The sequence below is a fragment of the Canis lupus genome, chromosome 17, assembly GCF_048164855.1.
Source record: "Canis lupus baileyi chromosome 17, mCanLup2.hap1, whole genome shotgun sequence".
NCBI lineage: Eukaryota > Metazoa > Chordata > Mammalia > Carnivora > Canidae > Canis > Canis lupus.
Window position 1 is genome coordinate 34,046,305 of NC_132854.1, and position 27,887 is coordinate 34,074,191.

Here is a 27,887-nt window from a genome sequence, read left to right on the forward strand (position 1 = left end):
TAATTTTAATGGTGTTTTATTTAATCCAAAATACCAAAAATTATATTTTTCAACATGCAATGAATATAAACATTATTTATTCAGTGTTTTACTTTTTTTCAGACTAAGTCTTTGAAAATCAATATGTATTTTACATTTAGAACATAGTTTGACTGGGACTAACCACATTTCCAACACTTAATAGCCACATATGGCTACTCACTACGGTACAGGACAGTGCAGATCTAGAAGAAAAAATTCAAAATTATTTCTTCAGCATATGATGTGATGTATGATCTTCCCCTGCTAACCTTCCCTCCTACCTATTAACTATGTACACTTGATGCTCTTGTCACACTACACTAGTGTCGTTTCTTGAATATATTGTCCTCTCTAATTAGAATGTCCTCATTTTATCTGTCTCCATCCTCAACACTTGATTCACCCTTTCTTTAAATTGGCTCAATTACAATAGCATTACATGCATTAAGAAGACACTAGAAACTTATGAAAAAAAACACATAATGCCACCTGAGTGCCAATGTTATTTCAGATTCCTAATTTTAAATATTGAAGAATTCATCAGTTAATGATTACAATTTTTTTATCCTGAATGGGCAAGAAAATTAAAAATAACCCAGACCCCAATTTCCTCATCTGTAAGAAAGATCATAACAATAATATTGACCTTTCAAGATCATAGTAGTAACCAAATAACGTAAATCACGTTATCCAAAATTTTCCTCTTAGGGCAGCCCGGGTGGCTCAGTGGTTTAGCGCCACCTTCGGCCTAGGGCGTGATCCTGGAGACCCAGGATCAAGTCCCACATCCGGCTCCCTGCATGGAGCCTGCTTCTCCCTCTGCCTGTGTCTCTGCCCCTCTCTCTCTCTGTCTCTCATAAATAAATAAAAAAAATATTTTTAAAAATTCCCTCTTAAATTTTGTTTCTATGACCTGAGGACATTTTTAATGAAGTCAGATTTTCATTCAACAATCTTACCTTGGAGGTTTGGGCTGGAGTGATGAATTGGTCGAAGGAGGCTCAGAATAGGTCGAAGGAGGTCCATTGTGAGTGCTCCTTTAGGAATCATTTTAATACTATTAACCTGGGCTAATATCAGTGATGCTGACCCCTCGTTGCATATCAACATTTCCATGGCATTTATAAAGGTATCAGTGCCTGGCCAATGACACTGGAAATTTTGGGGGTGTGGGCCAGGCACAGATAATTTTTCAAAGTTCCCCCCTCTCCCCCCAGGTGATTCTAATATGCTGTCAGGTTGAGAATTACTGGGTCTATCAGTCTAGGGTTCTTTATTTGTGAAATAGGACTAATTCTTTGCTATAAATTGTTGTAAGGATTAAAAGAAAAAATGTATATAAAGTACCTGGCACATTTTAGAAACTTGATAAGAATTCTTTCTTATCATTATACTTCTTTAATTCCCTTACTTTCTACTAATCGCTTGGATGCTAGAACTGTTTTCTTCTCAAATAGTGTTTTTTTCAGTAGGTTTCTTATTTGTTGCTTTTAGTTGAATGGAACCATTAGCTTCTGGAAATGATTCAACCTCAACCCACATGAGGAATACTATACATTCCCCTAGCTCCAACACTAGTACCCAAGTTTTCCTAAGCAGAGATAGACGACTACAACATACCCCTTGCTCCCACTAGCTGGATAACTCCCAACATCTCCCAGGAAAACATCCCCTCTCTCTTGAGGATACTGTAACTTTTAGTGATTACTGGATTAGAATGTCCTGGAATGTCTTTAAAATGCGGATTCATGGGCTTTTCCCTCGATCTACTGAACCAATTTCTCGAGATACAACTATGTTTTTAACAGCTTCTCTGGTGATTTTTTTTATAAATATTTTATTTATTTGGGGTACCTGGGAAGCTCAATGGTTGAGCATCTGCCTTTGGCTAAGGTCATGATCTGAGGTCTTGGGATTGAGTCCCACATCAGGTTCCCCATGGGGACTCTGCTTCTCTCTCTGCCTATGTCTGCCTCTCTCTGTGTGTCTCTCATAAGAGAGAGAGAGAGAGAGCGCGCACAAGGTGTGGGTAGAGGCAGAGGGAGAGCGAGAAGCAGAGTCTCCACCAAACAGGGAGCTTGACATGGGGCTCTCAGGACCCTGAGATCATGACCAGAACAGAAGGCAGATGCTTAGGCTTAGTCCACTGAGCCACCCAGGGGCCCCATCTCAGGTGATTCTTATGCTAATACTTGAGAAACATTGGTCTAGAGAAAGCAACAACCATAGATACAGCATCAAGTAACTCAGATTAATTTACCTACTACAATCCACTCAGACGTAGAACAGGGAGGAAAGTAAAGCTGCTCAAGCCTATTGTTGTTTTTTTAACATCTAAGGAGCTTTCTACTTTTCTCTAAAAGATTTTCTTGACCTCGAAAATGTTATTTTGCTCCCACTGCGTCTTAGGGCTGGAAATGCTCTTAAAGATCATCTAATTCAATCCTTTGTCTTACAAGAAAGACTGGGACTTTCCCAAACCCGCTAACCTAGTGGTACCATGTACTTAAGGTAAAGAGCTGCCAACTTTCCTTTCAAAAGGCAAAAATGGCTCCGTGAATATCTGGCTCTGCACTGGCCAGAATTTGTGCATTCACAGCTTTGACTCCTCCCCTTCATCCACCCCTTTATAAAAACAGTTTCTTTTTCTCTTTAAGGTTTGGAAGCATATCCCACTTCACAAATTAAGGGAATGGTAGGTAGTAAAGGACAGCTTCACATGGACAGCAGATTTTAAGTACATAACTGAGCAAAAAGCAATTTCTACACAGGCTGTAACAGACTTGGAAATGATTTACTTTGAAAAACCTGAGCCTGTTAGAGTTTGGGGACTCATGTACAGGTAAATGATTGTCAGTGCCGTGGGCTGCTACATCACAGTCCTAAGTGAGTGACACATCGTCCCAGCTAACTGATTCCCAGGTAGGTGAAGAAATTCAACACAGAACATTATCTGTTCACAAATTCAAAAGAACCAATTCAACAATGGAAGTAGACAGTGCCAGTGTCATGAGATTAATCCTTTCCACAGTCATCACTTTGGAATTTGTAAATGTACATCTACAAATACAAGGAGCGTTGTACTTGTTTACTTCACTTGGTTTCCTACTATTACTGCTTTCATTTTTATTATGAAGCATTTTTACATTGCTGAAGCTTGATTCATTAAGTAATTACCATCCTCCTATCTGGGTCATTGGTCATATTTATTGCAAAAGAAAAATACAAATCACTATTCAAGAGCAAATTCCACATATTTTCCACGTCCTAAACTTTTCAACCTCTCTTATTTTGTGCAGGGCTGACTCGTTCCAAGGAACAGCACATTCCCCAGAGGTAATCAGACTGAAGCAGGAGAGAAACAGGGTTGGTCTTCAACAGAGAGGTCTGCAGAGTTTTTGCCATTTGCTGTCCTCAGTATTAGGCTCCATTTCTAAACATTATTAAGAGGTTTTAAAAAATAAACCTGTGGTAGAATTGGTTTAAATCATCCTGAGTCGTAAATCACGGGGAGAAACACAGACACACACACACACACATGCATACACACACACACACACACACACACACTTCCCTTTCCTCTTCTTGTTCACAGAATAAGCAGGGCATTGTTTCTGACTATTCATTTCACTGTTGAAGAAAACATAAATAAAACATGGCAGGATGAATGGATCACATCATTAACTTAAACTGCCCCATACTTGAGAAGAATATATAGTTTACAAAATAATGAGGTGCCTGGAATTTGTGCGTAGAAAGTGTTCCTGTTTGTAAATAATGTATACGCCACTCTCCTTGTTTCTTTCTCTTTTGTTTTTCATTTCATTCTTTTTTCCACTACAATCATTGTTGAGTCTAGATTATCCTTTTGTAATTGTGTTTCCTGAATTGCTAACTAAGCTATTTTTAAAAGCTCATACAAAATAAACAATTCAAGATTCTTAAAAGACAAAGGCTATTTGATGCCTCTAAATGAATGGGAAGAAAGGGTCCTTTCACCTTCTAAAACAACCTTTGCCTAGAGAAGCCAGTAGACCCAGGAGGGAGGGGGAGAAAGAGAAGCCAGGGATGTCTACCAAGGGTTCACTGCCATACCTTGAGTTAGGTGCATGTCTGCACAGATTTCCTTTTTCCTCATAACAACCTTATAAGGTCAAAATTATTATCCCCTCTTAACAAATAAAGAACAAAGACTCAAAGAGGTTAAGTGACTTACCCAAGGTTATAAAACAATAAAGGGAAAATACAGATTCAAACATAGGCTGGCCATGTGTTCTCTCTGTACTGTTCAAAAATAAATACTTTTTTTTTTTTTTTTTTTTTTTGCAATATCATGGGTTGTTTCCATGGTCAATGGGTTCTTTTGTTTGTGCATTTGTTGACTGGGTTTATTTGTTTGCATCCTGCATTATCTGTTTGCCAACACAAAGGAGAGAGAATTAGAACCGTGGAACTGTGGCACCCTCAAGTCCAGTATTCTTGCCAGCGAAAAGTTGGGTTATGATAATCAGTCATCTACTGAGGCCAATCACTCCCATTCATGAGGCAGAAAACAGAGCAATCCCAACTAACACACATGCAGGATTGATGAGGCATTTGGACATATATAGACAAAGAAGGCATGGGTCAAGCTCATTAGAGAAGTACAGGATGGTGCTGCCTGGATTAGTGTCTGAAGGTATATGGTCCCTTCATATTCCACAGAATCCCACTTACCCACAGACATTTCAATGCACTTTGACTATTTCCTGACTCTGGTTGCTGCTCAGAAAGCCAGTGACACTAGAAACTGAGATATCACCGTCGGAACATATGGGAGCCTCGTTAGATCATAGGCCACGAGAGGACACGTAGGAACAGCTTCCAGGTGAGGAGAGAGGAAGTCCTTAGACACAGGCTGGTCTTGCTTTTTGTTTTAACCATGTGATAAACTATGTCATCAAAGAGGATAACACAGTAATGGAAAGATATATCCCTCCACACCACTGTGCTTTCCCAGAATCTTTCCAGCACCCAGGGCAAGTTCAATGAAAAGAGTATAAATGCTGGAATGAGACTGACCTAGTTCTGCATTTCAGATAAACAACTCACCAGTTAAATGAACCTCTCTGAGTGTCCATGACCTCATTTGTAACACAGGGATAATAACACCAACCTTACCACATTGTTTAGAGGATTAGAGATAAAAGAAGTGAAATACCTGGAAGATACTCAGGCAAGAGTCTTGGTTGGTTATTTTAGCCCTAAACAGTACCCAGGACTAAAATCTTAGAATCTGACGGTTCTTGGAAGTCTACTGCAACAGCTTTCCCCAGGTAGAAATATCTTAACATACTTGATAGAATCAGTTTGACTACTTTCTGCTTTGAGAGGGCATCTCGGCCCAGTAATGGATCTGTAAAGAAAAAATAATGAATTAATTAAAATTTATCTATTTGGAGAATTTAAAAAACTATCAACTGAGGTTATTCAAATAGATTCGTATGGTAAGAAATGTAGTACAGCTGAGTTTTGAGCAAGGTAGAACAAATGAGTTAGTAAAGGGTTAAGGGTGACCACTTTGGGCCTGAAGTGCATTAAATTTCTTGAAAGAAAAATCCTTTTCCACTCATAAAGTTGTACATTAATGCCACAATTCAATTCACATGTGTTTAGCTGTCCTGCAAATATTTTGTTCACAATTTGAGGTGATAAACTTATAGGTTTTCTTTTTATACTTACTGGATAAATGAGTCCTAAATATGGGGGGAAATGGTTAAATATTTAAAGATTGTTTTTGTTACTTAATTTTTAAGAAATTAGGGGCAGCTTGGGTGGCTCAGTGGTTTAGTGCCACCTTCAGCCCAGGGCCTGATCCTGGAGATCCCGGGATGGAGTCTCACGTCGGGCTCCCTGCGTGGAGCCTGCTTCTCCCTCTGCCTGTGTCTCTGCCTCTTTCTCTCTCTCATGAATAAATAATAAAATCTTAAAAAAGAAATTATTTCGTGCTATTCCTGTCCTCCTGCTCTACCCAACATACCATTCAAAGGTTAGAAAATTTACCTTTCAGTAGGATCACATCCATAGTTAAACAACAATCTCAGCAGACGTTCTGTGCTGGTACAACTCAATCAGGCCCCTGTATTCAAATGAAAACACCATACCAAAAGGCTGAGTCAAGGCCACAGACAGTTACACACATCTCCCACTCAAAATGCTTGTCAATTTCTAAGACTTGATAAATGTGACCTTTGAAACCCAACTTGACTATGGGAAAAATGCTTCTGAGATTACACGAATGTCAACAAATGGTAACTGGACCTCACTTGCTAGAAATAGGTGAAAAATCTGAGCCATCTGAAATTGTGAATTTGTTACATCATTTTCAGAATATGGATTTCTTTTCTTTCTCTTTTTTTTAAAGTAAGCTCCATGCCTGACATGGGGCTCGCACGCACCACCCCTCAATCGAGAGACATGCTCCACCGACTGAGCCAGCCAGGGGCCCCAGAGAAAATGAACTTAAGTTTAGGTGTACACTCATTTGAGAAAGGGACTAAAGTGGCCATCTCTAGAGAAAAACTTATCACCCTGTTCAAATCACTTGAACAGCCTTCATTTGTGCTCTTTATACTTTACTCACGGCTGTGACTCAAGAAGATAGCTAGCATTAAGCGAATTATAAGTTTAAATAAAACAAAGTGTCTAGAAAATTGATTAGATAAGTCTTCCATTTTCAACACATATCTTGATAGTATGTGTTGTATAGAAAATAATTTGTAAAGTTGAAAAAGTGAGCATGGTCTTAAATATTTACCCTGCACTTACTGTCAGAACTGCCAGCAGTAACAGTTATGTACTATTTGGAAATAGACAACTGTATTAACAAATTTCACAAAGGTACTCTGTATTCCACACCAAAACTGAATCAAATTTAAGTGGTTTGCTTAACAGGAGAAAAGAAACAAGCAGCAAGAATTGGTCAAACGTTCCAAAGAATAAGCTCTTTTAATCTGTTTGGTTTTAGTTTTGGCTTTTGAGGTATAATTTATATACAGTAAAAGGTACAAACGTTTAGTGGGCAGATCAAGAAATTTTTACTTATGTATATAATCTATAACCACCAGCCAGATAAAAATATGGAAAATTGTTATCATCTCAGAAAGATCACTCCTTCCCAAGGAACTTTTTCCTAGTTCTTTATGTAACTAGACTATTCTCCATACTTTTCATTTATTCCTTCGTTTAAGGAATAATAAATGTAGATACACTAAAGATGCTTCATTCAACAATTAATTATAGCACAGATTCAGAGTGCTAATCACCAGGAATATAAACGTAAAAACTCTTGTCTACAAGTCTTCTCAGTTTTCTTGATTTTAGAATTTCAATTTTTTTTTTTTAAGATTTTATTTATTTATTCATGAGATACACAGAGAGAGAGGCAGAGACACAAGCAGAGGGAGAAGCAGGCTCCATGCAGGGAGACCAAGCAGGACTGGATCTCAGGACCCCGGGATGACGATCTGAGCCAAAGGCCGATGCTCAACTGCTGAGCCACCCAGACGTCCCAAGATACCAACTTTTAATTATAAGATAAGAAAATTCTAAGGACTGAATGTACAGCATGGTGACTTGGTGAACAATACCGTATTGTATACTTGAAATTTGCTAAGAGAGTAAATCCTAAGCATTCTTACTACAAAAAAAATAAATAAATAAAAGAGAGAAAGATAAATAACAATGTGTGGTGATGGATGTATTAACTTGATAATGATGTATATTTTTCAATGTATACATATCAAATCATCATGGTGTACACACTAAATGTATACAATTTTGTCAATTATATCTCAATAAAGCTGGGGGCAGGGGGAAGCACACCTTTCAGCAATGAACAGATTTCCTGTATCAGGTATTCTACTAGCCACCAGAAATGATATTATCTACCCCACAAATGGCTCCATCTACCCCTGAAAGGAAATTGCCTCTTTTTTTTTTTCTTTTAAATGTGCAGGGTTTGTCATTTGCAAATACTTTTTTTTAAAGGTTTTATTTATTTATTCATGAGAGACACAGAGAGAGAGAGAGAGAGAGTCAGAGACACAGGCAGAGGGAGAAGCAGGCTCCATGCAGGGAGGCCGACGTGGGACTCAACCCAGGTCTCCAGGATCAGGCCCTGGGCTGAAGGCGGCACTAAACCGCTGAGCCACCTGGGCTGTCCACAAATACTTTTTTTTAAGACATCAAGAAAACCTAAACAACTCTCTTATCCAGAATTGGAATTGGCCTGCCCACATTTACTACTTTGCATGTTTTCTCATTTGCCCTTTCTCCAATTGCTCTGGAACCCATCTTGTAAGTAAACACTCCTAGAGTGCACCCAACAGCATCTTATAAAATAGGAGTAGAATTAAGAGGAATAGTAAATAAAATTGCTGGTTGATCCCACTGAGTTGTAGACGTAATTATTTTTAGTAACTAGATATGTTCAGTGTCAAAATTATAATCTTCTCTAGAGTATTTTGACTTTGTTTCTTTAGTTTTAGTTCATAGTTCTTTTTCTCCTGCCTTGATTTGAATGCTTAATATAGTTCCCTTTATTCTTGCATGTAATGTAGGACTATGGATTTGTGCCAGAGTAGGAATTTGGCACCATCCAATTTTCCCCAAAAGGTTCATATGGATTATTTTTAACTCAATAATTTGAATGAGTGGTGATTTGAGAGACATTTTTCAATATTTGGAACAGATTTGATTTTGTTTTAAATTTTATTTATTTCTGGTGTTTTATCTTGCAGTCAGAGAATGTGGTTCATTTCTTAGGGCATTTTCTGTCTGCATATCTGATCAAATTCTGGAAATATCCCATCAACACTTGAAAAGATTTATAGTTTAGTTTAGTTACTATTTAATTATCAATTCATCCTCATTAATTCATTATTCATATCCTGTATGCCTTACCTGAGACTAGGGGCAGGAAGAAGGTTCTGGAGAGATTGAGAGATTGTTATTGTTTCTGTCAATTTTTCCTCTTATTTGTCAAGTTTCTTTTCATATAACTTTCTCTGTTGTTATTCAGCAATATAAATTTAATCTTAAGAATGTATTTGTTATGTAAAATATTGTTATCCTTGCTTCCTTTTTTGTTATACTTGTTGATCAGCTTTTGACCGTTATTATTTTATGATTTAATTAACTGAATATCTTGGACACCTAACGGAGTCTTTATGTTGTTTTTATTTACTGTTAAAACAAGTATGTTTAATCTTTTAAAATCTTATTTGTAAAAACTTTTATGCTTCCGTGCTTCATCTTGGATGTTTTGTTTTTATTCTATAATATATGAACTGTGTTTTGTTTACTTTTATCTTCTCTAGAGTTTTTTTTAGAAGGTATATGTCCAATGTTCTAATGCTTATAATGATTACATTTTGGTTTTAAGAAATACATATATTTTATAATATATAATATGTAATATATAACATATAATATTTCCCTGGTTTTCAAAGTCAAGAATGATGTTAACTTTGAGTGTACCCATACAAGATGAGAAATTTATCCCTGAATGTCTAGTCTTGTTAATATAATTTGGAGTTTCAGAGTTACATTATTATTATGAAATTATTATTATTTTTTTTACATTTTATGGATTTTCTTTTCAAATTTATTTCTTTATGTTTGTGTTGAGGAAAGGCTTTCCCCCACTCCACTCCTAATGTTTCCTTACAGGAAACTCTCCTGTCACTCACCACTTTTTTTTTTTTTTTTTTTTTAGACAGGGAGAGGGGTGGGGATGGGGTAGAAGGAGAGAGAATTTTAAGCAGACTCCACAACTCTGACATCATGACCTGAGCCAAAATCAAGAGTTGGGTGCTTAGCCAACTGAATCACCCAGACACACTTGTCACTCTTCTCTCTTTACTAACATCTCCCTGGAAAGGAAGAGTGGCTTAAGCTAATCTATTATGAAAAAACTGGGCATGCTTAGCTCTGCTTTTTCTTCTTGAGAGTTAACTTACTGCAGGGAGTGAGAGCTCCTCTCTGCTCTCCATGCCATAAGTTTTACTTGAGTGGAAAGTCCCATCCTAAAATAGAGCACCATGACTATAAAAGTGAGTCTGTTATATTTTAAGTTTCAGTAGCTGGTCCATTTGGCTCTCATCCTAACATTATTATGGGTTGAATTTTGTATCCCCAAAAGATATTTTGAAGTCCTAACCCTCAGGTTCCATTAATATGACCTTATAAGAGTCATTTGCATGGTACTGAACCCAGGATAACTGATGACCTTATAAGAGATGAAGAAAGACACACAGGGAGAGATGGCCATGTGACAATGCAGACAGAGAGTGGAGTAATGCATCTATAAGCCTAGGAATGCCAAAGACTATCAACAAACACCAGAAACTAGAAGAGGTGAGGAAGGATTCTTAGAGTGGCCTTGCTTAACAACTTGATTTCAGACTTCCAGCCTCTAGAACTGTGAGATCATAAATTTCTGTTATTTTAGGTCGCTCAATTTGTGATACTATGTTACATCAGCCTAGGGAAATCAATACAGTTATGTTCTTCAGGTTAGACTTTTTCAGTAATGAAGATAATTTTGCTATTCCCCCTGCCCTCTGTTGCCTTATTTCTCAGTTGGTTCATAATTCAGGCAATGCTCCTAAAAATCTTGTTATGGACCTATTTTCACCCATTGATAGAAACTCTTGATTGGGGAAACAGAATTGTAGGAAATTTTCTTGAATCATATCATTAATGATCTCATCTTTTCTGGGTTTTCTGTTTTCTATTTCTGTAACTTTTACTATTCAGATATTGGTTTTTCTGAGATGGTGCTATATCATTTTTTTCTTATTTTTGTTTCTCTGTTTTCCAAATCTTTGTCTTTTGTTCTAGACTATAAGCTCGAGTTTATTTTCCAATACTTAGAGAGATTTTCATTTCTATTAACATATTTATAATATCTAATAACCCCTTTTGTTCTCTGAATGTTCCATTTCTATGTCACGCAGTTATTGTTTCATGGATGCACACTTCCTTTATCTTCCTAAGGTTATAAGTGTTATATATTTTTGAAAGTTTTCTTCTTGATGAATAATCTCATTTTCTCAAAGTTGCTTTTTTCTATTGCTCTATTTGTCTGATCTCTTTCTCTCATGTCAGGGGCGCCAGGTGACTCAGTCAGTGGAGCTACCCACTGTTGGTTCGAGTTCAGGCAGGTCATGATCTCATGGGTCATGGGCTCAAGCTTTGAATCAGGCTCCGCATTCATTAGGGAGTCTACTTAAAGATTCTATCCCTCTGTCGCTCCACCCCCTCTCTCTAAAATAGATAAATAAATAAATCTTTTTTAAAAATATGTAGTAATCCTTGATTGTCCGCTTACAATTAAGAGGGACTAAAAGTTCTGAACACATGGATTAGGGTTATTGACTTTGAGCTGGCAGTACTATTTTTCAGGAAAGATAAAAGCCCATTTTATAGTAATTGGAAAAAAGAAGAAAAAGAAGGGAAAAGTTCATTAATTAGAAGATATAGAACAGTCTTTTGTATATACCATTAAATAAAAGAAAAACATAAAGGCACAGAAAAAATTATGTATAGAATGCCACCATTTATATAAAAAAGACAAGAGACAGAGATGGGATACAGACTTTCCTCCATAAACAATTCTGTATATTTTGCATTTTGATTACATAATGATTTTACTTAGTTTAAAAATGATTATTTTAAATGTTACAAGAGTTTTTAGGTTATCACCTCTTTTGCATCATGTGTATAGAATGCTGTAAAAGATTTTAATTTCTATACTCATATTTATTTTTAGCTGAAAAACTTTTCTTTATTGCATCTTTAGTTACTGGTTTTTGCTCAAATTATTCCAACCCCCCCCCCAAAGTAACTACGATGTAACTGAAGTATTAATCATATTTTCTGCCATCACTTTATCTGTCCTCTTCCTCTCCAATTTTGTTCTCCCTTATCTTTACACATGATGTTTTCATTTTCACCCACAGTTTTTTGTTTGTTTGTTTGTTTGTTTGTTTGTTTCAGTCAATTCTTTGAATCTTTACACCCAACACAGAACTGTACATGGGAAGGAAAATAGCTGAGCTTATCAGCAAGAGTCAAGGCAGCTCTAACCTGTCCACCAAGAATGGGACATCACTCTGAACTTTGGACAGTTCAGTTCGCCATATTTGTCTTCCAAGCTGATACATAAATAATATACTTTGGAAGTATTGGGGAAATTTTCCCTCTCATTTCATCTAAATTCTTTCTGCTGATATATAAACATATTCAAGAGCTAATTATTTTTCTTTTATTATAGGAGTTAAGTTATGCTACACCTCCCTATAAATATGCCCCTTACATTTGTATTCACTTTTTGAGTTAGATTACAAACAGTGATACTCAAACTGCTTTGTTTGATTGATACATTTTACAAAATAAATAATTACAGTTGAATGGCTTTAGCCATGGGTCATAGTCTCCAGCCCAGCCATACACCACAGAGCCCTTATTATTACATGGAGTCTGATTCACACATTTGTGTTGTCTGCTGGCTCCTGTAGACTCTTGAGTTTGCTTTCAAGTTTTCAACGTCATTTCACATACATTGTGTCCCTTGTTTTCATAACAACCCCAGAGGAGGGATATGTTAGCTACTATGTTCTCTGTTTTTTAGAACAGAAAATGTGGGCTGTAAGGGGTTAACTGGCATGTTGAAAGTTACCATGCAATTAATAAATGGTGTATCTTAAAAAAAAAAGTGGATCTAGAGTCAATTCTTTTTTTTTATCGCAAAATACTACCTTTCTAAACAGATGCAGTGTAAATGAATTCCAGTTACCTTGTTGCTTTAAGTTTTCATACATACTTGTTAGAATATTAAAAGTTATAATAATAGATAATCGAGGAATTGTGAGAGCAAAAGAGCATTATTATGATTGTTCCCTTAATGTTTTTGATGAAGTGAAATCACATGCTGTGAATAATTTGTGGTGATGTCCTAGGTAAACACATTACGAGAACTATAAAAATGATGTATTGATATCTTAATTACTCAAGCATGTATTCTTTGTGGACAGTTTCTCAATTCTAGCCAGCTCCCCTTGCTTATCTTTAATTGCCAGGTACAGTTGCCCACATTTACAGTAAGGCAGATAGAAGAGAAGATCATGGCAGGGAATAAGAAAGACACCAAAAAAGTTCTTTTAGAATACGTAGGGCTAGATGAGGTTTTGAGAGGTCGCCCACTTGTCTACTCCCCCCACTTCCCACCCTGCCTCTAGCCAAAGAAAAACTCAATTTTTTGAGCCCAGAGTCCTAGTCAATGACTGCTTTATCATGACCAAATGAAAACAAAATTGCTCCTTGCCTGGAGATGACTGAATTCTTTGAAAATATATATTACTCAAGGGTCTGAAAAAATCTTTTTATAAAATATTAGAGTTTTGAAATAACTAAACTTTATGAAATAATGAGCAACTTAACTTGAAAAAATTGTGGTCCAAAGCATTGGCATACTGAGAGGACAAGAGAGAAAGGCTTTGAAACCGTGCAACCTGATGGAGAGGAGTCGTGATCACTGGCATTGTTTAGTAACGCAATGCGTGGTCCTAATAAGAGCATACTGACATTTAGTTGGCTTGAAGTTATTTTTCAGCTCTCCACAAACATTGCAACTGCCCATTGCCTGCATCCAAGGTGAGCCACCTGCACCTACCCACTCCCATGCACACCATTGATTAAATTCTACACTCTATGAGCAGCAGCACCTCAGGTTCTCTATAATAATGATGACACTATCAATGAAAATAGAAGTTTTATCAAATGTTGGAGAGGATGTAGAGAAAGGGGAACCCTCCTGCACTGTTGGTGGGAATGTGAACTGGTACAGCCACTCTGGAAAACTGTGTGGAGGTTCCTCAAAGAGTTAAAAATAGATCTGCCCTACGACCCAGCAATTGCACTGCTGGGGATTAACCCCAAAGATACGGATGCAGTGAAACGCTGGGACACCTGCACCCCGATGTTTATAGCAGCAATGTCCACAATAGTCACATTGCGGAAGGAGCCTCCACGTCCATCGAAAGATGAATGGATAAAGAAGATGTGGCTATGTATACAATGGAATATTACTCAGCTATTAGAAACAACAAATACCCACCATTTGCTTCGACGTGGATGGAACTGGAGGGTATTATGTTGAGTGAAATAAGTCAGTTGGAGAAGGACAAACATTATATGGTCTCATTCATTTCGGGAATATAAAAAATAGTGAAAGGGAATAAAGGGGAAAGGAGAAAAAATGAGTGGGAAATATCAGAAAGGGAGACAGAACATGAAAGACTCCTAACTCTGGGAAATGAACTAGGGGTGGTGGAAGGGGAGGTGGGTGGGGGGATGGGGTGACTGGGTGACAGGCACTGAGGTGGGCACTTGACGGGATGAGCACTGGGTGTTATTCTATATGTCAGCAAATTGAACACTAATGGAAAATAAATTTATAAAAATAAAAAAATATAAAAATAAAAGAAAATAGAAGTGTTATGAGATTTAAGATAATAAAAGTTCAATTTTTTTATCCCAGCTTTGTGAGATAGAATGCACAACAGTTTAATTTCAAAATTAGCAAATTCCATGTCACCTATATGAGCTTCATGAGAAAAAAAAGTGAAATAATTTAATGAAAACTATATTTATGAAAGTGTTTGAAATTTCTATATTAGAGTCTATGAAACAGATAAGTTGAAAAACATGCAGTCCCTGTCTTTAGAGGGCTTTATAATACCTTTCTGATGAAAGAGATACTTATTATATTTAGGCTTACTATACCACAAAAGATAGATGATTTAAACATTTGAGAAAATCTGAAAGTTTTCTGAAAAGATACGAGTATGAAAATCTCTTAATACATATATAATTTACCACTTACACAGTTAGGTTTAAATCATTTCCACTCTGTAACATGGACTAGGTATGTATATATGTGGAAGGAAATAAAAAGAGATAAAAAGGCAGTGTGTATATAAAATTTCTCTGATTAATTAGAATTTGGATATGATGAAACACAAAAGGCTTCTTGAAGAAAGTAGTAGTTGAATCTATTGAATAACACTGCAAATATATAAAAATGGACATTTTCTCCTGAATCAAATTCCTCATCACAGACATACCTGTAATCAAAACTGTACATAAAAGTTGAATTTGAAGGTAAAGCAAAATATGTTTCTATATAAACTTACCTTTGTAACTGCAAATTCTTTCCAAAAGCATTTATAAAAATGTGACTATTTAAACAGTATGGGAAATACATACATGAATACCTTAACAGAGTTTACACTTTACCCCAGGTTAGAAATTCTTGTCATACTTAGAGTTGTGGAAATACCTAGCTTTAAAAACTTGAATTTGTGCTCCATGAATGAATGAAACAATGACCAGCAAGCAAAATCAGTAGAGGATATGCAACATTTGGAGATAAACACATATACCTAAACAGGAAAACAATCTTTACCTAGATCAAAAGAGAATTTGGCCAACCCTAGGAAATCTGAGGACCTTTCTCAGCATTGCTAATCGCAGGGTTTGCTGCAGTTCAACGTAAATGTTTTTAGTTCTTTATGAGACCCATAGCTGCCTATTGCAATGACTTTTAGGGTGGGGTGGGCATAGTGTACTTTTATAGCAATAAAGGACTATCTTGTTGAAATCTGCTCATTCCTTGTTTTTTACTGCTCTCAACACTGACTCAACTTTACAAGCATTCACTGAGACCTCTCTTAAGCCTGTTCAAGAAAAGATTAACTTCAAAAACAGACATTGTAATATATGTGTAACACACACATCCACAGAGAGTTACTTTTGTGTGTTTCTTACAGAGTTGAGAGCATCACATTTTTATCATGATGAAGAAAATACATTTAATTGTCCTAAAAATTCCTCAGGTATTTATCAAATAAACTCAGAAGAAGGCTCTAGTATATGACTTCTAAATAGTAAAGGATGGAGCACCTGGGTGACTTAGTCCGTTAAGTGTCCAACTCTTGATTTTTGGCTCAGCTCATGATCTCATGGTCATGAGTTCAAGCACTGGATCAGCCTCCACACCCAGTACAGAGCCTGCTTAAGATTCTTTCTCCCCTCTATGTCTGCCCCTCACCCACTCACCCACCTCTCTATCTCTCTCCCTTTCTAAAAAAAATAATAAAAATAAATAAATAAATAGTACTGGGACATGTGTTAGAATTATGATTATATGTTTTCCAAAAATAGCATTCACCCTTTGTGAAGGAAAAAATAGAAATAAAATGTGTCACAGATCAATTCAATAATTACTTCTCTATGATCATTATATAGAAAAGCCAAAAAATATATTCTCTTAACTTCAAAAAAGATCACAAGTTAAACCTTCAAGATTTTTTTTTAAGATTTTATTTATCTTTTGGAGACAGAGAGAGAGAGATCAAGCACAAGCAGGGGTAAGGGCAGAGGGAGAAGCAGACTCCCTGCTGAGCATCTAGTATACATAAGGCATTAGGCTAGATGCCATAAAGCAGTACATTTCAAACTGCACCTGAATTTCTAACAGCAGAAAAGTAAGAAAAATTACCCCTGTGGAGTTGGAGCAGACAGGACTTACTGCCTCAGGCAGGACAAACAGGCTATGTTGTGCGGTAGTCACAAATATCCCTAACATTCATTTAAAACAGGAAGGTTGGGATGAGCACTGGGTGTTATTCTATATGTTGGCAAATTGAACACCAATAAGAAATAAATAAATAAATAAATAAATAAATAAATAAATAAATAAATAAACAAACAAACAAGAAGGTTTGCTTCTTACTCCCACTTCACCTATATCACAAGCTGACTGAAGAATCTTCTTAACATCATTCTGACATCAAGATATAAGTGGATGAAGAAGCTACTATCTGAAATATTACAAACCATTTTGTCAAAAGGAAAGAGAGGTCTAGAAGGCCTCCCATCAGCAATTAAATAATCTACTCACAAATTCTTACCTAGAATTAGACATCCAACCTTGAAGGGCCAAGAAGGGTAATCCAATTGCATACCTGGAGAGGAGAGCCAGATTTCACCAGTGCTGCACATCTACCCTAAGTATTTTATCTTCAAATTATTTGAATTTTGCATTCTGCTTCATGCTAAGTCCATTATTATAAAAAGAAAGTCTTTAATGACCAGCAAGCAAAATTGACCCCCAAAATACATTTTTATTCTATGGCACTGGTATTCACAATGATCCAATCATGACAGACCTTTTCAATCCTGTCAAGAGTTTTGTGTTTATCCTGAGGGCAATGAAAGCTATTGAAGTAATTTAAACTGGGCTCTAAAATGATCAGAATTCGACATTATAAGGTCACTCTGTGTTGCCACTGAGAAATGTGTTTAGACTGTAGAGTATTCCTTTAGAGTGAAAGCACAGAGACCAGTCAGGGAGCTTACAGAAGAAATCCAGAGATAATGGATTATAGAATCAGATTGGATAGAAGTCGACAGGTTTGAGAAATATTACCTTCAAAATGAAGAGATGCGGTGATTGGTTACAGGGCTTCAAAGAAAGGGAAAGTCTAGGATGTTTCTGAGTTTTCTGGTGTAGCCAACTTGGTAAAACACAGTGCCATCATTCTCTGAGACTAGACTAAAGATGGAGGAGCTGATTTAGGAAAAAGAGGTAAAGAATTATGTTTGGAACAGGCTGAATTATAGGTTTATAGTACACAGATACATGTTTAGATACCTAAGAATTCTTGGGAAATCACCCTGCCCCATCTTAAATCCACACAGTTTGAGTGGGAGAGGCTGTACCCCTCAGTTTCAGGAGTAGACATGTGATCCAAGCTGGCCCAATCAGCGCTCTTGTTGAGATTTTTTTTTTTTACCCCAAAATTCTTTGAGGAAAGAGGCTTCAGGAGCACCTGGGTGGCTCAGTGGTTGATCATCTGCCTTTGGCTCAGGTCATGATCCCAGGGTCCTGGGATTAAGTCCTGCATCAGGCTTCCTCCAGGGAGCCTGCTTCTTCTCCCTCTGCCCTATGTCTCTGCCTCTCTCTCTCTCTCTGTGTGTGTGTGTCTCTCACGAATAAATAAATAAAACATCTTTAAAAAAAAAAAAGGAAAGGAAAGAAAGAAAGAGGCTTGGGCTTTTCACTATAATCCCTAGGTAAAAGGATAATATAAATTGATCGCTGCTAGTAGCTATCATTGCCACAACATGAGAAGAGGATGCCTGATATTGAACCCACACAGAGAAAGGAGACAAGATCATTAATGACAGCCCACAAATTCCTGGGTTCAGCTATGTCTACCCACTTACCTAGAGCAAAAGATTCCTATTTTTGCATCAGCTACACTGAATCAGCTTTCTGTCACCTGCAACGGAGAAAACTCTGACTAATCCTTGTGAGTGGGACACACAAAGGAGTCATCTCGAAGTCATCTGAAGCACGTGAAGCCTTTGGAACTACTTGAGCAAGTCAGAGATTGGAAAACCGGAACTTTCTGCTGGAGGAATATTCAACTCAATCTCTGAGAGGCTTCCTGAGCCTAAGATTCTATGAAAATGTATTTAGCATTCCCCTAGAACGTTCTTCCCTTCTCCTTCACAGTGAAAAGACTTTAACACCATCCTTTCATTTTTTTTTTCTTCCCCTGGGTAATGGTTATTTTTAAAGAGCTACTCAGTAGTTTTATGATTGGGGTAGGGACGAACAGGAAAGGCAAAAGTTAGGAAAGTGTTGCTCAGAACAGAAAGCACATTAAGTTAGCACTAAAGCTAGAAAATAAAAGAGATTTAAATTGTTTGGAGAATGTTTCCCCCTCTTCTTCATATTTTCTATTACTTCCAGTTAACTTGGATATTATTAATCCAGCATGGGCTGATTAATGAAGTGTGATGTTTGCATGAATATTTGAAATCAAAAGATCTGAAAGGCCATTGCTAGAACCAGATGTATTAGCAGCAGTAATTCCAACTTTAAGGTCCCGGTTTGGAAACTGGAGATCTCACATCACATAGTCAACAAAAGAGGCCAATCATTTTCCCGGCTGTCCGGTGTGTATATGCGATGCCTCCTCCTCCAGATAATAAGCCCTTCTGAGGGCTGAGTCTGTTGCGGCTTTCTGGATGTCTCATTCCTCTCTCCTTCCAATAACCTCCCTTCCCAGTGTCTAGTACAGAGCTGTGCACACAATAAGCATAAATAAATATTTCCCAAGAGTATTAAAATGTGAAAAGCAGAATTTTCTGGAATACCCTCAATCAAATGTACTTATCAGAAAAAGAAATCACACAGATGTTTTTGTAACAAGCAGAGCCCAAATTAGTCATTCATGATTTCTGCTGATCATATTAGAATCACCTCGACTTAAAAAATAATGCACACACACTCAAAATATCACTGGCTTTTTTCCATATAAGCAATATTTAAACGTGAAAACAAGCTTGGAAGGGGAATAAAAGCCTTTAGCTGCAGATGATTCTTTATCACAAACCATTTCCTCTGAATAAGAAGTCCTGCTGGCATCCCTAGGAGTTAACCTTTGCTGCTGCTGGTTACCTGATGCGTTGCATGAATAAAAAGTACGTATGACAGAGCTTCATGTAGACAGTCAACCCAAAGGAAATGCGAATATACAGCACCCTCTGATTCAACAAAGAGAGATGCTGGGTCACCATTCCACTGCAGAGGGATACACTTGCTGATTCAGAAAATTCATGCTCAACACAGGAAAAAGAAGCAAGTCAGCACCAAGTAAGCAAGGCTTCCTCTAAATTAATCATTCTCTTTTTAAATTTAAATTTAAATTTGCATATATTTGAGTCACAGCCCTATGACAATAACATGAGTTTCAGAGCCTTTAGATCTTCAGAAGAAAGATGCATTGTAAATACGAATGCTAAGCAAAGCAGGAGGACAACAGGGGAACTGAGAGCATCTCTGGGTTCAGAAGTTATTCCTTTCCATGTGGTCAGGTCAATCTCTGCAACCAGGGTGATAGTCAGTCTTCATGCTTCTCTAGTCTTTTGTGGAGAAGGAGGAGGAGGAATTAGAAGAGGAGGCATAAAGAGGAGGAGGGAAATGAGAACAAGGAAGAGAAGTTAATGTCCTTTGCATTCACAAAAATAAAGGATTTGGGGGTACTGTATGTTTATATTCCATATATAGATACACACTTACACCCATTTTTAAGATTTGTATTGGATAAAAGATGACTCCAAGTGTAGCCCGTCTGCAAACCAACTACAGAAGCCGTCCAAATGCAGAACGAATACCAAGACCATGGGAGCTGCTCAATGCGGTGGTTTAGAAGCCTGGCGTTAAAAATAGGACTCCTAAGTGGCTTCAGATAGAACCTCTACCTACTTCCTAGACATGTGAATTTAGACATGTTATTTAAAGCTTACAATTTTCTATTTCCTCATTTGTCTATCAGAAATAATAATATCTATCATGTTGGATTTCATTAAAGGTCAGATGAGATAATGTTTATGAAAAGATTAGCAGGGATCCCGACACTTGGGAAGTATCAATAAATGGTAGTCATTCTTACTGCTATTTAAACTGTAGGAGTATTGACTTGGACTTCAGATAAACAAGATTAGCAAAATTCTATATACTCAGAAACAGATTATTCTGTCTTTCTTTCCTTTTGTTTTACTAACTCATCAAAGTCAACTTCTGGAAACCTGAATGGCCTGCAAAGTACCAGTTAGTGGATGTAATTACTTTCTTTATTGTAATTATTTACAGTACTGGCAGCTTCACATTTGCATGGCTAATAGAGCTTTCAAAGTATAGTGACATTTGGATTGGTTTTGAATGCTTAAAGCCTTGCAAGTTTCTATAATGAGCCCAAGATATTCAGAAACTATAAAGCATAAAGAGTATCTGTGAGGAGGGTGAGGAGGGCGCCTGGGTGGCTCAGTGGTTGAGCATCTGCCCTTGGGTCAGCTATTGATCCTGAGGTCTGGGGATCAAGTCCCCAATCAGGCTCCCCACAGGGAGCCTGCTTCTCCCTCTGCCTGTCTCTGCCTCTCTGTGTCTCTCATGAATGAATAAATAAAATCTTTTTTTTTTTTAAAAAAAAGGAGTATCTGTGAGGGATGTGGCCAAGACCCCCCACCCACCACCACCACCACTGCTGTGGAGACCTTGGAGTAATACTATCTGAGTCCTAACTAACTCTACACCCTCCCTAGTCTAAGAGCTGCCATCTGTTAACTCATTTTATTCTCAAAGCCACCTTATGAGGTATTATTTTTATTCCCATTTTGTATGTAAGAAAACTGAGGTACAGAGAAATTAATTTGTTTCCTCAAGGTCACACAGTTAGCAGTGGACCAGTCAGTATTCAATTATAGATAGCATTAAACACTATGTCCCCAGATGTGCTTTTGTCTACAAGTACTGGTGAAAGTTATAAATGTTAAGCATAACTTGAATTTACTATACTGCATTGTTAAAAACCCACGGTTAGACTGTGAATTGCAGGACACCTGGGTGGCTCAGTGGTTGAGGGTCTGCCTTTGGCTCAGGTCCTAATCCCGGGGTCCTGGGATGAGTTCTGCGTCCGGCTCCCCGCAGGTAGTCTACTTCTCCCTCTGCCTATGTCTCTGTCTCTCTGTGTGTATCTTTCTTGAATAAATAAATAATATCTTTAAAAAATAAATAAATAAAATAAACTGTGAATTGCTAGGCGATAATATGCTAATGTTGAGAGGGAAAACTGTTTTTCTACCAAAAGGTCTAGTGATCAGGGGCATTCAGCAGCTCCCATGGTCTTAGTGAAATAAACTTCTAAGTACATATTGTAATTTTTGGTCATCAGTTCAAAAACAGCCCCTCTTCATCTGCTCCTGTCATCCTTTCTGGTTGATAAGAACCAGACGGGGTTCCTATGGGGCCTTCCTCTATTAACATCTTTCCTTTTCCTCGAACCCGACCAATTCTACTTAATCCCTTCCCGAAACATAAACACACACCATGACACCATCTGGGACCACGTGCCCCTTTCTGATGGAAGCTTTCTTTTCTCCTTGTGTTTTGCTCTTCTGTCTCAGACAGTGTCCTGTCCACTGCAGGTAACAACATTGCCAGCCGGCAATGACCTCCATCACTGCTGCTGCTGCCTCTACCCTGCCTCTCTGAAAGTTGCCAGGTGACCTCTCAATGATCAAATCTAACGTTACTGGTCTTCTTTTGCACTTGATTCTGTGGGACATTCACTCACATTCAAAATTCTTCCTTTGGCTTTAATGACCCTGTGCTCTTCTGACTTTGACCTTTGTCTAGCTGCTTTTTCTCATCCTATCTCTTCATTTCTTAGGATTCTTTCCTTGATTCATTTCTCTATTCCTTTATATATATTCTCCTAAGAAATTTGCTTCTAGGGATCCCTGGGTGGCGCAGCGGTTTGGCGCCTGCCTTTGGCCCGGGGCGCGATCCTGGAGACCCGGGATTAAATCCCACATCGGGCTCCCGGTGCATGGAGCCTGCTTCTCCCTCTGCCTGTGTCTCTGCCTCTCTGTCTCTCTCTGTGTGACTATCATGAATAAATAAATAAAATCTTAAAAAAAAAAAAAAAAAGAAATTTGCTTCTATTCTTAGAGTTTCACTTTATTTAACCTGTCTTTATTATGCTGGTCCCTCCATCATGATGAGCCATCCCCAAACCTTTCTCCTCAATACTAGTCTAGTCAAAACTAGCTCAAGGATGGTCTCTTCCAGAAAAGTTCCTTTTGAAGGTTCCAGTTTACATTATAAGCCTTTTAACCCATACCCTATAACATTCAGAGCATTTCTTAGTTTCTTCTATCTTAAAAACAAGTGACAAACACATCCCTTTGACCTTATATCTCCCTCTGTCTATAGCCCCATTTCTTTGCTCCTTATAACTAAGGTGACCCATTAGTACTTGTTTCCCTAGGACATACCTTTTTTACACCTGCTGTCCTGGTGTATTGTCTGGTTACCATTTGTTCCAGATTTTTTTCATTTTTTAAAACGAGGCAATATTACTGATCTTTGCTTCAAAATAAGTTGGAAGGGGTGTGATAGAGTTCTTGCTTTGTACTTCAAGTATCTGCCTCTGTTGCAGCTCCTGTATTTAAGCCACAGGCACAAACAACAATTGTACTTTAACACTTGGTTAAGTCTGAAAGGCAGCAGTGGTAACCCTTCCCTTTTGGCCTCACCTTTTTGTGATACAGTCTAACTACCACCTTGCTACAGGGTAACATGGCATTTACTGGCTGACAGGAGCAGATGGGGATAATTAATTCCTTCTGGGCCCAGGAGACCAACCTTACCAGGTCTGATGCACCAGCCAGTCGATCTATTGCCCATGCCATGAACTACAAGTAGCACAAGGTTGCCAAGTCCCCAAATGGTGTCGGTGAGAAATCCTGAGTTAGATAACAAGAAATATATAAAAGAATGTACCCTGAATAGTCCTACCTTAAAGCATATAAATCATTTTTAAATTATTTATTGTTTGTTTGATAAAGCATTTTTATTTTTCAATGACCTGGTAACAATGAACTCAAAAGTAAAAATGCACGTTCAAAATTAAGTTCAAAATTTCTCAGAAAACAGTTGGTGACATGTGTTTGTTGACATTAACACAGAATTTTAATTGCACAAAATGTTTGTTGACATTAGTATCTGCCATAAGGGCCAAAACCAGAAGACTCCTGTATGTTGAAAGCACATCAACATCTATTGAAAATTTAATAGTGAATTTAAAAGGACCACGCCCAAAGATGGTCATTTCACATGTGCAGCTACAAACGTATGTGCATTTCATTCTATGAGGCATGACTTTTCATTTAGATCAAATGGCTGTTCTTGTAAATTAATTTTCTCCATTTTTATTCTAGATTTTCTTTTACATGTACAAAAAGTGAAGTGATGACTGCTAATGTGATGATTTCATTAACAAAAGATTTTTGCAAACATTAATGCCTGTTTTTTGTCAGTAGTATTCAATATTCCAAATAAAAAAGCAATTAAGTTAATTCCAATAATTGGTTATTTAATTTATTTCATGGAATATAATAAAGTTTTTAGTGGTTCATTCTGGAAATACTGAAATATGTCACTTCATAGTGCACACTATTGCGAATCCACCAAAATTCAACACAGAAGGTAAAATTTTTGTGTATGTGGTACTAATATGAAAACAACTGTGGTAGAACACAGTGTCATGATTCAACATAGTGTTGCTACTAAACAAAGGAACTTTGGAGCAGATATATTCCAGGGATTGATTCTGGTGTGCCCATAGTTCACAACTGCATGCAAAAGCTTGTGGTACCATACTGACCATAATAGAAATATCTTTTTATATTTACACAAAGCAACTGGACTATTAAATATTGAATATAAAAATTATTTCAGTGTAACAGTGAATTCTTTCTTACATTAATGCCTGACATCAGAGTTTAGAAGTGTCTTTTTGAGGGACATCTCGGGGGCTCAGTCAGTTGAGCACCCAACTCTTGGTTTCGACTCAGGTCATTATCTCAAGGTGAGGAGATGGAGCTCAGCATCGGGTGCTCAACCGGTAGTCTGATTGAGATTCTCTCTCCCTCTCCCTCAGTCCCTTCTGCCATGTGTGCATGCTCTCTCTCTCTCTCTCTCCAAAATAAATAAATAAGTGAATCTTTAAAAAAAAAAAAATTCTCTTTTTGAACTATTACTTTGTAAATCAACCAAAGAATCCTGCAATGGTAATGTGCTTTCTGTAAACAAGTCCTCTAAATTTTGGTTGCATTTTGTTTAGAATCAGCTGTAAGTCTGTAATCAAAGCAACTGATAGATGGAGCATTAAAAAATTTTTCAAATTTTGAATTCTCACAAATTGCAATGATTAGAAATAAAGCTTACAGATATGAAGGCATTGAAATTGATCCTTACAAAAGCAAAAAGTAACTAAATATATTAAGTGATAAGAGCTCACTCTTTATCCAAGATTTGATTGTGAGATTCCATAATCATATGTATGAATGTATGGTATTTTATTAAATTTTTTTTAAGTATGCTCCGTGCTGGAGAATAGCTCCAACACAGGGCTTGAACTCATGACATGACCTGAGCTGAGATCAAGAATCAGACACTTAACCAACTGAGCTATCCAGGTGTCTCCAAAACCATATTTTAGAATCTCTTTTTCACTCATGGGAAACATATTTTGATAGAGCTTTTGTTATTGAAAAAAATCATATTTTATACAGAAATAAAAGGAAGTTGAGAAAGAGTATTATTTTATAGCATCAAAATTTGTATAATAATCAAAAGAATTATAAATGGAGATGAGTGTATTAGAGAGCTTTGTCTTACAAAAATATTTGAGAAGATAATTTGAATGAAGGAAAAAAGACAGTAAGTGTACCAAAAAATGAGCTCAAATATTTAAACAGTCTATTATCTCTTGCCAAAAAGAAAAAATGAAAATTGAGGATGTCCTCAATTAACAGGATTTGCTCTGAGCTTACCACATATCCCAGCGCTAGTTAAGATATTCTTCATTTTAAATATTGTGTTTTACAAAGAATAAATAAGGTGTCACAATTTCAGATTTTAAATCATAAAATCAACACTAAAAGATTGCAGACAGTTTTATGAAAAAATTCCTGATAATAAGACCACACTGGAAAAAGTACATTCTTTAGAAAAAAAATGGAGAAAAATATAATGAAGGACTACAAATTTGTGAACAATATGACAAGAATAATTATTGTGCTTATGTTGTTTTTATTGTTCAGAAAATCAATATAGTGAGGATACATTTTTTCCTTATTACACATAGTGAATACATTTATTTTTAGAGAGAATTTTCTTTTTGAAAATGGCTTTTGAAAAAACTTTTACAAATCCACCAGGTTTATTAAAACCAATTTGCTAACAAATAATCTTTTTCAAAGTAACGAAATTTATTCATCAAACTGTATACCTGAAAGGATAAATTATGTAGAATATAAATTATGCTCTGAAAACCTGATTTTTTTAATTATGTGGTTTTATTTATTCTTAACATGCCTCCCTCCTCACGCTTAACCCTCAAAATTGTCCTGGTTTGAATAATAAATTATTTGTCTACATATTCATAACAAAAATTTTAACAGAGATTTTACCTAAACTTACTGCCTTCATTTCCCCATGTCCCATTTTCTCTTTAATTCACTTCAATTGGACTTTCAACTCCATAACTTTACTATAGCCACTTTTTTCAAGACACTACTGATGTGTATTTTGCCAAGTTGGTGGTGTAGTCATTTTATTTAACCTTTCTCCAGTATTCAACATAGTTGACCAAATCCTCCCTCCAACCTCTGTTAGCTTCCACAATACAACAGGACTCTGGTTTACCTCTCATCTACAAACCACTCTTTCTTATTCTCTTTTGCTCAATCTTCTTCCTGGACTCTAAATATTGAGATGACCCAAAACTCTGTCTTTTTGTTTTTGTTTTTGTTTTTTTTTTTTTTGCCATTCTTTCCTTAGGTGACCACATCCTGTCCCATTGCATAAAATACCATCTATATTTGGATGGCTAGTGAACGTGTATCTGATCTAGATCTTTCCCCTGAGCACCAGAATTGCATATCTGCCTACTGTACCTCTCCAATAAAGCCTTTCTAGTGCAATAATAATAAAACCAAGCACAAAATTATTGACGATAAGACCCTATATGATTTGGCCCCTCTCTTACCTCTCTGATCTCATCCCATATCTTTACCTGTGTTCCCTTTACCCTGACTGCTCCATCCATACTGGCCTTCCTTCCTTTACTTGAGCTTACCGTGTTCATTTCTAGCACAGGACCTTCACACATGAACTCTTCAAATGGCTTGTTCTTTCTCATGATCCAAATCTGGGCTCAGTGTCTCCTCCTTAAAAGGCCTTCTCCAATCATTCTAAAGTAGCCTGCCCACCTCTCATTCAGTAACAATCCTTCTTGTGGTGGGTTGAGTCATGACATCCTCAAAATTATGTTCAAGTCTATGAAGTTGACCTTATTTAGGAGAAAAAAAAAAGTGCCTTGCAAATGTAATTAAGTTAAGGATCCTGAGATGAGATCACCCTAGATTTAGAATGGTCCTGAAATTCAATGGCAGGTGTACTTATAAGAAGAGAAGACACAAAGAGAAAAGGTTTTGAGAAACAGAGGCAGAGTGGTAACAATGTTCCTACAAGCCATGGAATACTAAGGATTGCCAGCGACCATCAGAAGCTAGAAAAGAAGCATGAATCAAATTTCCCTTAGCAACTCCAGAATGAATCAACCCTGCCAACACCTTGATTGAGATTTCTGGCCTATAGAACTGTGAAGGAATAAATTTGTGTTGTTTTTAAGCCTCCCAGTCCATGGTAATTTGTCACAGCAGCCCTACAAAACTAAACTACCTCTCCAGCATAACCCTGCTTTTCTCCTTTCATAACACTTGGATGTCATCCATTTAATTATTTGTGCACTCGTTTTTATTCTGTCCTCCACCCCACACATGTAGGCTCCACGAGGAAGTTTATTTGTCATATCTATGCCTAGCTATGTTACCTATGCCTAACTTGGACGAGTATCTACATGTAGTAAACATTGAATTAAAACTTGTCAAATGCATGAATGTTTTTTTAACACTTACATCCTATGGAAACAATTTATAGGACTTTCTCATTGATTTCACTTAGGGTCTTTGCTAGATGGAAGCTATGTCTTTATTCATCACTTTACTTCCCACCATGACCAATTAATATAAGGCCCTGAGTGGTTTGTATGCATTGAATATGTTTGGGGCAGCTAATGTATCATAGGCAAGCTTCTAAACACAGCCATCTGATTAGA

At 37.0% G+C, this 27,887-nt stretch overlaps 1 long non-coding RNA gene across 1 annotated transcript; it reads right to left on the minus strand.

The window, feature by feature from the left end:
- Window positions 1-27,742, minus strand: LOC140608022 (uncharacterized). Its single transcript, XR_012009971.1, has 6 exons — window positions 26,847-27,742; window positions 23,353-23,448; window positions 22,978-23,144; window positions 17,040-20,064; window positions 6,064-6,139; window positions 1-5,416 (listed from the first exon to the last, which is right to left on the minus strand). It is a non-coding gene; the product is annotated as an uncharacterized lncRNA (long non-coding RNA).
- Window positions 27,743-27,887: the final 145 nt, after the last annotated feature.